The following is a 13,633-nucleotide window of genomic DNA, read 5'->3' as shown; positions in this document are numbered from 1 at the left end:
TTTGGAGCCGAATTAGGGGAAGACTCATGATAGGAAATCGAATGGCAAAGTCAAAAGCAACAAATAAGGGTATCTCTTCAGAAAAATCTTGATTTTTCAACGAGATTTTTTTATAATTTTCGTAGTGATACCCTTATTTTCTTCGACTATCGAGGAGTTTGCTTAGGATTGTTGAAGAAAATAAGGGTCTCTCTACGAAAAAGCAAGAAAATTCTGCTCAAAAAATCATGATTTTCTCTGAAGTGATACCCTTTTTTCTTGTTTATGACTTTGCCATTCCATTTCCTATTATAAATTATCCCCAAATTCGGTTCGAAAAAGCTCAGCCTCATTTCTTCAGACTGCGATAAGGTTATCAAGCTCATTTCGCGCAGCTAATAGCCCGCCACGTGCCAAAAAATGCCCATTTACCCGTTTCGACCTTTTGTTCCCTTTTTCGCCGGAGAATATGACCCCATTAGCCAACCGATAAAAATCGCCGTCGTAGGACCTAAGTGCTAAATTCACAAAGTCCAAGCTGGCACGAGTCGGGAAATTTTGATGGATGAAATTTTGATGAGCTCGGAATTGTCCGGCTGGGGGAAATTTGGCATGTTTATTTGACACTTTTACTGGTTCAAAACTAGGGTTAAGGTTTTATTGACACATCGTGGGGAATTTAATGAAAATTAAGGCTCTCACCTCCGAAATTGACTGCAACAAAGTGTCAAGAAAACCTGACTCAGGGTCCTTGAAATTGCAAGATCCTGACTCAGGTTTTCTACTCAGGTTGTCCAGATCAACTGTATTATCATTTAAGGTACTGTCAATTTCGGAGGATAGACCCTTAATCGAAAATCGGAAGTTTCAAAGCACCCCTTCTTTTTTCATTATTTTCTTTATTTGTGTGCCTAAAGTGTACTCTTCTCCCATTCTTGTCGCGAATTGTAGCCACGGAAGTCAACAACTTAGAAACATGATGGGGGGAGAACTACACCCAGCACTTGTCTTATCCGGCAAAAGTACTCGTCAACCCACTTGATGGGAAATTCTTAACCACGAAAACGAGTGTTCAGCTAAATTATAACCCCTCACCCCTCGAGTACCCCTTCATTCAAAAACAGGGATAGGAAGGGATTAATTGCACTGTTTAATTGGACCCTTAATTTTGTTTTATCCGCTCAACAATTTTTAAGGGATGAGCCATAAAAATAATTTTTTTTTGAGAACTATTCGATTGACACCCTTATTTAGGGTTGGCGTCAAGGCCCGACAAAAAAATTCGACAAATTTTGCGTGGGCGGCTCCTTGGCTGTCGATTGGCCGATTCTCCGAGTCCGGGCTTTTGATTGGTTAAAATTTGCACCCGAAATTTGTCGAAATTTTTTGTCGGTCCCTGACGCCACCCCAAAATAAGGGTGTCAATCGGATGACTTTTCCAATTTTTTTTTCAAAATTATTTTCTTAGAGCCCCCCCTTATTCTCGACGTGAAATGAAGGAAAGAAACGGATAATTTTGTCCATGAAAAACAAGTTCATTGAATTATTAATGTTGCAATTAAGGCTCTCCCTTCCAATTATGGTCTTTCCCTTTTTCGATCGAACGATGAAATTATGACTTAATAATTTCGCGCGCGAGGTTAATCCAGCAAAGTTCCAAAGGCGTCGAGCGCTGATCCAATAATTGTGTGCTGCATAATTCCCTAAAATATTTCATTTGAATCGACAGCGTCACCTTAAACTGACCCCAAGGCGGGGTTCCGGACTCAATTCGAATTGCTAATCGATCTGACTCGTTTTTTTCGCAGCGTTCTTTTTTTATGAATTTTTAAGCCATTTTCGCGACCAAAAGTGTTATCGACAACTCGGTTCCTAATTGACCAATCTAAGATTGGCAATCTTTCATTTATTCAATTAGCTCCATAAAAAGAGCCCACAAAAGATTGATTACATAATTGACCGAAAGATAGTTTGGAAAAAGCAAAGTGCCAATTTAGCGGAATCCTAATTTCACCCATTTTCGTGTCCGGTGAACTTATTTTTTGACCCGCGCGCTGTTAATTTTTAAGCGCTACATGGCTTGATTACACTGCTTTTTCTTTCTAAAGAACGGCTTTTTCGGCTTTGCTGGACCACTATGTGGAAACATACAGAATTAAGGAGACGCAGGAATTAAATAAGGGGACCCCTCCTGTTCATCATTTTCCGACTAAACCAATTTATTGAAGTTAATATTTGGTTAACCAATAAGATTGCTGTATTTGGCCGAACGGCCAATCAAAACCCTGATCAAAAAAATCATTTCCATAAATTGGTAAAACCTCATTTTCAGGCAGAAAACCCGGTTTAAACCATTTTTGGAAGTAAATTCATGGATCAAGGTTTTGATTGGCCGTTTGGTCAAATACAGCAATCTTATTGGTTATCTAAAAATTAAATCCCATTTATTGGTTTAGTCCGAAAATCCGCTGCTTTGAACTTCCTAAGAAAATACCTTTTACATGAATTTTTATGTCTTTTTTTTGCAACTTTTGAAATTGAATAGAACACTGTTTGCTAAACAACCAAGATCAAGAAAAAACAGAAACGCTACGCAAATAACATGGACATTTTTTTGTCTCTCAATTCGAGCCAATTCAAAATACAACAAAATACAAAATAGTCAAATTTGGATTACTCGAAAAAATACAAGTTTGGCCACTTGACATGTGAACTTGAAGCTATTTGTATTTGTCCAGCTTCAGTTTGAATTCGATTCAAAGCCGGGCTACGTATTGATGCGTAAGTTAATTTGGTATTTTGAGTAGATATGTGACAAGGTAATTTTCGCGAGTGCTGGGTCCCAGATTGATTTCGCCCCTCCACCCTCTAAATATCGCCATTTTCGGTGTTTGCTAAATAGAACTGATCTTTGCGGCTGAGTCCGTTCTAAAAATATAAATTAATTTTTTTTAAGCGCAGCCAGCTTGACATGGTAATAATGATCGTTTTTGCGAGATCAGAGGATAAAATCATAATTTTTAAAAAATAATACCATATAATAATTGCATCGAAAATATCTCCTAGACATAAAATTTAACTTTTGAGGAGAAAAATTCAAAAAATTTGAAAAAAAAAGTCAAAGTTTTTGAGGAAAAAAATTCTTAATTTTGAAATAAAATATCAAAAATTTTAAGAAAAAAATTGAAACTCAAATTTTTTGTCTTCGAATTCAAGAATTCAAAAAACATCGATGTTTATTGTCAAAAAATCTTAAAAAACATCATCTCTAGTCAAGTAAGGCTCTTGAAAAGCGATTCATACAGAATAAAAGAACCTCGTGGTTTTGCATTTTTCTTGGCTCTTGAATTTTGCGCCATGTTAGCGCAATGTTTTCTTGAATTATTTTTCGCTGTTCCGACCTTTCAATCAAATATTCCGTCTCAACTTTTCCCGCAGACGGCTGTTTTTACTCAGCTTTTTGAACAGAGACTCAGTTGGGTCGAATTGGCTTTTATTTTTTATTTTTAATAAGATAAAGGTCAAGTAGAAATAACTTTTATTAAGGTCAGAAGGTATACTCTGAAGGCTTCAAATTCGAGCTAGAATATTTGAGTCTTGAAAAAGTGTTCAAGAAATTGAAAACTTCGCTCCTTCGCGTTGAAAATTCTTGATTGGCAGTTGCAAACATTGGGTGGGATAATCCTACTGGGCGGCATCTTGTAAACGTGCTCCAGTCGACGCAAAATCGACATCTGCTGTTTGCAAATGTCGAAGCATTCGCGTTTTTTTCGCGGTCGCGCCTAAACCCAAAGCTTGACAATGAATCCATCGAATTATTTTTTTTTTCTTCTTTTGATCTTGACACCCGAAACCCAAAAATAACGGGTTGACCATACTGGGCATTTCCAACCTAGACTATTTTTTCAGAAAAAAATGCAACTAGGGTTGGCCAAAAATTGGAAAACTGGCCTCTGATTGGCTGAGAGAACCCATAACCAAAAATTTTCTTGTTTAATTCAAAATGAGTCATTTAAGATGATATAAAATTCTTATTAAAAATCATTGCGACAATAAACCGAAAATATTTTTTCGTTAATGCTTAATAAGGGTGTCGACTCGAAATTTTTTTTTCGTCGTGATTTTTCATTTTTTCTTGCAAGAACTTGCAATTTTTCGTTTTTGAAAGTTCCGGATCCGCTTTTGAATAAATTTTATTTCATGAGAAAATATTATTTTTACATTTTCCATCTCGAATTCTAACGGTGCGGCGGCCTGATCCGGAAGTTCTTGCCGAAGAAGTCGGTGCACCTGGCCGTGGCTCACTCAAACGCGCCGCCACCTCATCAAAGCTCATATTTTCCTCGCTCAAATAAAAGGATTAAATAGAAAGACTGGTGCATGTTTAAGGTTAATTCATTATTCAAAAGCATAGCGCCGACGATACTATTTAAAATGCCTTCCTTCTTTTTCTGTTTGTTGTCTTTTTTCCTTGATTTTGACCTTTCTTCCAGAATCTCCTGAAAAATACTGGAAAAAGAAGAAAAAGCTTAGGCTGATTTTGGTGATTTCGGACAGGCGTCGGGCGAAACCGTCAGAAGCGGTTCAATTTATGCACCACACAGGCTCAACTGCACGATTTGGCGCACAAAGCCGCCAATCGAATTTTTGGTTTTGTATCTTCAGACTCACACAGCTTTATTTTTCAACGGCCGGAGCTTTCAACATCTTCAATTATGCCCCGTGATTGCAGTCATGTTTGTCGTATTCTGGGTCAGTTCCTAAAATCCTGCTCAGAGTGGCGGCATCATCCGGAAGGATCAACTCGGCTTGTATATCCCGCACCGCCGAAGAGGCTGTTGACGGGCCGCATCCGCACGCGCGCCATAATTCTAGAGCCGTGAAGATTCGCCCTCTGATTGTTCAACTTTTGCGACAATCAATCAGATTTGGAAGGGATCTCCAGTAGCCCAGATGGGTTGTTATTGATTCGAGCGGATTATCGCTTTGCAAAGTCTTTATTTGAAGAAATTTTCTTCTAGAGCTGCCTTTTTGGAGGAATTTCAGCTCCTCAGAAATTTTTCCCGCGGAAGTGCCGGGAAGCTGAATTCAAGCTATGTTGTCCGGAATTGTCAAATTGGCGTCTTGGAGCGGGTTTTCGCGACGGTATACGCAGAAATTATCAAATTCTGAAGGCGCTTCGCATGTGACTCACTGTATTGAGCCCTGTTGTAGAATTAAATTTGAGAATCTAGAATTTCGAATTTTGAATTTATCATACAGGAGGGTTGGAAATTTTGCGGTCGAGCCACAAATCTGGATCGAGCGAAAAGAAAAAAAACGGGTGACACCGGCTGTGGTTAAAACTCACCTTGGGATTGGAGTAAACAACTAAATTACCATTTCCCGAATTCCAGTATTCCAGGATTTTTGAGAACGCTGCACAAGAAAAAGACTAAAATGAGTCATCTTTAAGGGTATCCGCAACGATCAGGGCTCGAATCAAACTATTGCCTGTTTAAAAATATCGATTTTAAGGGGGTAGACAGCGTAAAATACGAATATTATTTTTTTCGGCTTTAGGGTATCCCCAATGAACAGGGCGGAATTGAACTATTGCCTGTTTAAAAATATCGTTGGGGATACCCTTAAGCCAAAAAAATAATCAGCTTAATTTACGCTGTCTACCCCCTTAAAATCAACTCAAAATCAACAGAAACGAAGCAATTCCCGGAAAAAAGAATCAATTGATTTAGAAACTCTCTGCAAGCATCGGAGCATTACTGTTTGAAGATTGCAACTCAAGAGGCTGTTTAGCGGTTGGAAGTGGCGGAAGTGCCCTGTTGTCTCATTCTCGGCCCAACTGAAACGGTTTTGTAAACACCGGGCGGAAATCCAATGGAAGAATATTCAGCTGAATACTCCAAATTTTGAATAAATCAATATGAAGCTTGCCCACTTTGGTGAGTGCTTTTTCGGAAAAGTGACTTTTTGGACGCATTTCAAGGAATTTCACTCGAAATAAAAATGCCCAGATTCTAGAGCCGGTCGATCTGGATCAAAACGTAAATTTCATCAATTCTGTCATCGCGGCAATTTCATTCTGGCGCTCTCCTTCCGCTATCAGGGTAAATTGAATTTTCGGAAATTTGAAAATTGGACGTTAATTTCATGCCACTGACTCGATATCAACTCGGTTCCAAGGACCTAAATATCGCAGGCGCAGAATCAACAAGTTCTAGTGCTTTCGCGAGATAAGCAAATACGAAATTTGACTGAGAGGATCAGAAGCGAATGTGAAAGAGCAAAATTGACTTTTTTGCTTTCTTTTCAAAATCATTTCAGGCGTATCGCATCATTCATTTTCCCTTTTTCAATAAGAAAATTGATATTTAGAAATCATAAAATAATGAGAACACCTCAAACAGGGGCTGTTTTTTTGAATTTTTATTTGAGCTTAGCAAGCTGATCTTAGGCCAAAATTCTTAGCCCCCGAATTCGAAAATTCAAAAATGAAAGGAGAGAAAAATCAGGGAAACCCTCCTTCTTACGAAAACTGTGCGAAAATAGCAGTTGAAAAAGGTATTTTTCAGTAAAAAAAAATAAAAAATATGTCTATTTAATATTTTTATTTTTAGAGAAAAATATGGGCAAAACTGATCTTTAAAATCTGCCTCTTTCTTCAGCAAGTGATTCTTTCTTGGATAAGCTTATCAGAATCGGAACAAATGAAGAAGTAGCCATCTCCGATGAAAATCCGTCAACTGGACTCTGGATATTTGCATTGATAATTTTTCTGCTTATTTCTCCCTTTGTCCTCCTTGCTGGCTTCTTCGACAAAATAACATCTTTCTTCCGTAAAGATTACATGCCTGTCACTAATGTAGCTCAGAAACAGTAATCCTACTTTTTTATTATTGAATCTCTGATCCCAGAACCTGTAAAGAAAGCCTGAGTAAGGGTCTAAAAATCCCGCCAGGATTTGAAAAAAAAACCTTTTTAACTTCGATGTCGAAATTTTGCCAAGAAAAGCGAAAAAAAACCAGGGATTCTAATTATTTAACTTTGAGTTATTATGACAACTCCTCGTCTCGGGGATTCTGCCCGGATCATCCGGCGAAATGTTTTTCCATTTTTCAAAAATGAAATTTGAAAGTGAAGTCGAGTAGCTCCAGCTTTTTCAAATCGGGTCGGAGCAGAAGAAAACACTTGAAAATAAAAATTTTTCACGATTTTTATTACATAAAATTGCCCCCTTTTTCGGAAGAGTGAAGGGATAAGCCTTCTTTCAAAGGGAAGAAAAATTCAGGTGGCTCAAGTTACGTCCCCATGACAAGGAGTCGCTGTCAACGTGACGTTTCTCAAGGGGTTTACCCATGTCGGACGTACATAACCCGGTCGCGTTTATTTATTTATTCCAGTCCTTTGAAAGTACGCAACCGTTTCAGCGAAGCATAATAAGCTCCTCATCGATCACCGATAATAACAACAAAAGAATGAAGGTAAATTTCTGATTTCAATCTTGGATGAAAAAATACGCGCTTATTGTTTCAATAAGTTTATATTATCTCTCTCGAAGACAAAGTTCCTCGGGACTCAGTGTAAAAATCTGAGTCAGGGTCTAAAACAGTAAAAAGAGGCAATGATTAGTGTTTATGAAAATGTGGCCATGTCATAAGTAGATGGATCTCGCGATAGAGGTCAGCGTCACTTAGGTCGCAATGTAAGCTACTTGGGTATTTTGAGCAACCGGTTTGAGTCGGGATCCGGGTCACCACTTTTGGCTGGAGTGTTTAGATCAGCTCGGCGCTGATAAGAGAGTTTGTTTGCGCACAGCCGACTTCTTGAGCTCCGCGCCGATTTTTATCGAACCCTTCTTTCTTCATGATCTGGCTCAAGAGCCGGAAATCCAAGATTCAAATCAGAAATATTTTTATTTTCAATCGATCTTTTTTCCTTTCTTTATCCATTTTCGCACCTTATTCCTCGCTCAAAGTTCTTCAGAAAGCTGCCAAGTGTCCCCAATTTATCGCTTTACAAGGTCTCGCCATTTCCCCAAATGTGCATAATTGGCGGCGCATCACAGTCGGCTTTTTTCCGTTATTTGACCTGCCGAACAGACAAAAAAGGGTCTGAATCCGTCGCCTTCCGGATCTGCTTGAGCTGAAGCGCGGGCGTATCAAACGAAAATATGGATTTTCCCGAGGATAACACCTTGTTCTGAATAACAATTAAAAACTTGAAAAAGCGGAGCTATGTTTTTTCTTGCTTTGTTTCGGAAAAAAGGGAGACAGAGCTAGAATTTAATTTCTAATCATGTCAAAATATGTTTTTCGAGTTTCGAGCCAAAAGTTCAAGGAGATGGAGTCTCACCAAATTTGATTCTTTACTGGCTGACTGAACGAATTCTAGATGAACCGCAGTAAAAACAAGTCTGACATGTCATATGTCAAATGATATTCAGTCTAGAATTTTTCTTGGCAAAAAACCTGTGTAGAAAACCTGAGCCAGGTTCGGAGCAAAACAGTTCTCCCAATAAATTAATTCAAGAACCGTCCCTGATCCTCTTCATCCCCAAAAGAAGCTCATCCCCGCCGAGTAGCTCAACATCCGTTCGGTTGATCAAGGCGCCTCGGTCGAGTCGGCCCTTATCACTTCTTTTAAAAGCCCATCTCGGACAAGCAAAAACGGGGCGAGCATCAGGTGGCACCGCTTCCTTCCCCCACTTGAGCAAAATCAAAAAGAACCTGTTCAAATCCGGTAGTTTTAAAAAGTTTTCGAGTCGATAGCATCTTCACGATCAAAAACTGTTTATAAAAAATGTATCTTCTAGCGGCTGAAAGAAGATGAATCAGTTGCAGGGTTTTTAGAGGATGTAAATGGGGATCTAAAGCTGAGGACTTTTGATGAGCTCAAGTAGAATTTGAGCCGGTGCGCTGCTAATTGCGTGATGAGATTTCTGTTCTCTCATTACGCAAGCTATTTCTGAGTGCGATTTCCGGGTTGACAATGATTTTTCCGGCACTGGTTGATTGAAACAGATTTCATAAAATTTTGTTTGAAAAAATTTTCTAGAAATTTTTAACAAGAAAGTGCGTCAGTGACAGTTAAACCAACTGCTATTATTTCTGTCGTCAGCACGGTAATCCAGGATCAAATCCAGATCATAAAAAGAAGCGCAAATATTCAATATTTTCACGAAACATGACAAAAATTACAACTCACTATTTTCGAGAAGATCTTGAATTAAACATCATTCCCTACCTTTCTTTCACTATTTATAAAACAAAGAAAACGGCTTTAAAAATTTCTCATCCCCCGTTTTTCTCAATCCCAGAGTAAGGAATCGGAGGTATTTTAATTATTTTTGCCAAGCGCATTAGGCTGGAAACATTTCAAACAAATCACAAACGTCAAAATCGTTACAGCGGATTATGTCCAAATCCGAAACTGGAATTTTTGGCTCGAAAAGGCAAACATTTAGCTTTGCGACGTTTTTGTTCAAATTAGACGTTTACAGTTAGTTTTCAGTCATAAAAAAAATTTAAGGGGAGGTCGACGAGAATCGGGATTTCTGTGACCAAAAATGCGGAAAAACCTGCTTAGATAGGCAAATTCTGACTATTTACGTGGAAAGAAAAGGGTCTGAAAAATACGGCGGTGAAAACGAGAAAAAATTTTTTCCAAAAAATTTGTAAAATTTAGGTCAAAGTGGGGGTGTCTCGTGACCAAGAAATCTCAAAAACGGGATTTTTTTCTTCATCAAATACTTTTAAAAGTAAGTTTAAACCCTTAAAAATACGGCGGCGACAATGAAAAACGGGATGCTTATCGTGAAAATTTTTTACTGTTGATCAAAAATATCCGATTTACCTAAAAATCGTCATTTTTGCTCATTTTTCATAGGGAATTTTACCAAAGTCGCGGAGACTCAGAATTTTTACTAAAAATGATTAAAAAATCATCTAAAAACAATATCTATCACATAAAAATTTGATAAGGATAATTATTGGGTGATATAACCAACTTTTAAATTTCGTAAAATCTCGAATTCAAGACACAAAATCGAGAATTTTGTTAAAAAAAGTTAATAAATCCGCGAAAAGCTGGAAACCAAAAATGCTCCTTTTTTGATAAGAAATCCAAAAATATAACCAAAATTTTGAAAAACGAAAAATTTTTCTCGACGACCCCTCCTTAAGTGCCTTTTAGGGTAAGGGTTACGGCTTAAAATTTTGGGCGCACTTAGAGAGTCGCCGAATGTCGTCGAATTTAGCTTGATGTCCTTGGATGTCGCTGGATGTTTCTGGATGTCCTCGAAGGTCGCTGGATGTCGTTTGATGTCGCTTGATGTCTCTGGATGTCGCCGAATGCCGCTGGATGTCGCAGAATGTTGCCGAATTTAGCTAGATGTCGCGAAATGTCGCTGAATGTCGCCACTTTGAACAGCTTAGAAAAGTGAAGTCATTTTTGAAATTGGTGTTCAAAAAACGTGACCAAAGAAAGAGAAGCCTCATAGAGGCAAGTATAAGATCAGAAATAATTTTTGATCCACTTTGGGAGCTTAACTCAAATACGGCTTTATTGTATTTTGTTTCTTGACGTTCACGGAATCTCGTTGCCGGCGCGCCGACGAGTTAATTTTGCCCTTCTCAGAAAAACGCAACAAACTTTTTTGCGCAAACAAAAATATCAAGCCAAAGGGGAGAGGAAACCAAATTCTGGATTCGTTAATTTGCCTTACTGACAGTTCATCACTGTATCTCCAAAGCGAAGCGAGTTTCACTACAGTTTATCTGATGCGTATAAATTTCTTATATGCAGAAGTAATGTGTTTCTGTTTAAAAGCAAAAGTAACTCTTCTGAGCTACGAAATAAAAAGAAAGAAAAAAGGATGATAAAATTATTTTGCTTCGCGATTTTTTCGCTAGAAATCGCAAATGGACATATTGTTCACGCTGGAATCAAAGCGGTATGATCCTGCCTCGGCCAATTGAGTTGAAAACCTGAGTCAGGATTTGAAAAGAAAGAATTAGATAGGTATTTGAAATCCTGACTCAGGTTTTTATAAACAGGTTTTTGATCTAAAAACTTGAAAAATTGAGGGGTAGAAACAGCTTTCTCGATTTTGGACTGTAGCTACATAAGAGAAAACATAAGATTTATTTATGTTCACAAAATTTCCTCATAAATGTTCCTAGAAAAGGGGTTGAGGTTCACAAAACTGTGAATGAAATTTGTTTAACTATCAGGTGACTCGAGATATTCGTGTTTGAAAAGTGGCGAAAATCGAGAATTTCGGAGAGATGAGTTGCTTCTGAGCCCGCTTACTCAAAAAATTGATGCTTAAAACAAATTTTGAAGGAGATGCTCCTAGATCTAACATGTTTCTATCTAAACCTGAAGAGAAAATTTGAAGATAAAAGATTCTCTTGTCTGTAGCGCCGGTCAAAAACGCCATTTTCAGAGAAAAGCTGTTTCTACCCCCTTAAGAAAATCGCGTGGGAAAAATCAGTAACCTTTTTTAGGAGCACCACGATCCGCCCGAAAACTTCATGAGTGATTACATAAAGAGTACCGCGCTTCTCGCGCCGACCAAAAGCAGCTTGCTCTCGATGCCATGGACGAATTCGACGATGAAATGATGCGAAAATACTTTAGCCAAGTGTCTGGTCCTGCCACTACTTTTGGGTTTCCTTTCAGTAAACGATATCATTAAAGATTTTTATCAAGAAAAAATTTTTCAAAATTTCTGAGTTTTGAAGGAAATCGGAGGACGAGTTGCCTCTTACGCGAAAATTGAAAATTTCGAGTAGAAAAGAGCCGCGTAAATGAGTCGCTCTTGGTAATCAAAACTAGAATCAACCTTTTTAGAGCGCGCTTTTTCCAACACCGCAAATTTTCTTTTAATCAAAGCACTCATTTCCACTCGAAATCACCGCGCTCAATAGAAATGAGGAAAAACAGAAATTTGGAGAAATTTGGGTAAAACCAATTTATAGGAGTGATATTACGGATCAGGGTTTTCATTGGCTGGTAGGCCAAATACAGCAATCTTATTGGTTATCAAAATCCAAATGGAAATTTCCATAGTCTTGTTTAGTCTGTTTATTTAGAATTTTACTCTTGAAACCTTTCAAACTTAGACTCAATACTATTTTTTGGCCTGCGCCGATTCTTCCTCTTATCAGACAGTAGTCTAGTTTTCGTCTCCAGTTGAGTTCTGGAGACGACGTTTTGATGTACAGACACTAAGTATTCTTTGTTGCTCAGTCCTGTTTTCAAAAATAAAACCCAAATGATCAAATTTAACCGAGTATTATGGTTTTTGAAGCTCTTTTCTAAAAAGTTTCATAATTGTTATCGTAACGTTGACACTAAAAGTGATTCTTTATACAAATAACCAGAAAGATTTTCTCACCAAAAACTCTAACAAAAAATTACGGGAACGGTCGGACTCATTACCAAAATTTTTGGTACCCCATTACCAATTTTTGGTAGTCGATTATCAATTTATTTTTAATTTTTCGCCAAGTTAATGAATAAAACACCCCACAAGTTTTCTATTATACAGGCGCGGAGCGCAAACTCGCTCTTTGAATGAAAAATATCGAAACTTTTTGACGAATTTGGTAATGGGTTACCAAAATTGGTAATGGGTTACCACAATTGGTAATGGGTTACCAATTGGTAATGAGTCCGACCCTTTCCCAAAAATTAAATTTGTGAGTTAAATTATAAAAAGGTCGAGTCGGAAATATGATCGATTTTCAAAAACTCCTTATCTCATAAATATCTACAATCATAAACTTAACTATTAAATTTTTCGACACTTGCCGATTCCTCATAAATTATTAGCTTTTTATTCTCAAGAAACGATGATGCCAAGCTCGAGCTGCCTGCCACTAACTCTCAACTTGACCTTTTGGTTGAGTACGAATACCAAGTCGCCCGACTCCGATCTGATATCCGTCTCTTATCATTTGAGAAGCGAAAGCAAAAGGCTTTTGACTCGAATTTTGGACTAGAATATCCCTTTTTTCTTTTTTGAAAATATTTTTATTAGAAAATAAAGATCAGATAAGGAACAGTTTATACAGTGCATTTATGCTTTCAATCATCTGGTTTTGTCATGAATCGATAGATGACCGCAAAGAAGAATAAAAGGAACAGAATCCATTTACAGCAAACTATTCCATAGCACACATCTCGGCATGGTTCCGGACATCCACAAAGTTCAAGAATATCTTCGAGACGAGTTGGCCTCATTTTAAAAAGGCCTCATTTTAAAAGGCCTCATCTTAAAAGGCTTCATTTTAAAACAGTTTAAAATGAGGCCTTTTAAAATGAAGCCTTTTTAAAATGAGGCCTATTTATTTAAAAGAGGCCAAAATTCCGAATCGGCTGAAACTGCTTTGTTGATTTTATGTTTGAACTTCATAAGCTCACTTGGCAAGTAATCGAAAAAAATTTTTTTGGATAATCAATGATAAGTAATCATATCACCACCCTTTTCTCCTTGATCAGGGTTCTAAATTTGTGGTAAAATCTAAAAGTCTTATCCGTCCGTGTCCGGATCGAAAAACGGATTTTTATCCGGTCTTGTCCCGGACATGTCCGTTTTAGTCCGTTCCTGTCAGTAAAATCCGGCCATATTTTTGTAAGAAAAAGTCTG

Source organism: Oikopleura dioica, chromosome 1, assembly GCF_907165135.1.
Source record: "Oikopleura dioica chromosome 1, OKI2018_I68_1.0, whole genome shotgun sequence".
Classification (NCBI taxonomy): Eukaryota; Metazoa; Chordata; class Appendicularia; order Copelata; family Oikopleuridae; genus Oikopleura; species Oikopleura dioica.
This window is presented reverse-complemented; position numbering follows the sequence as displayed.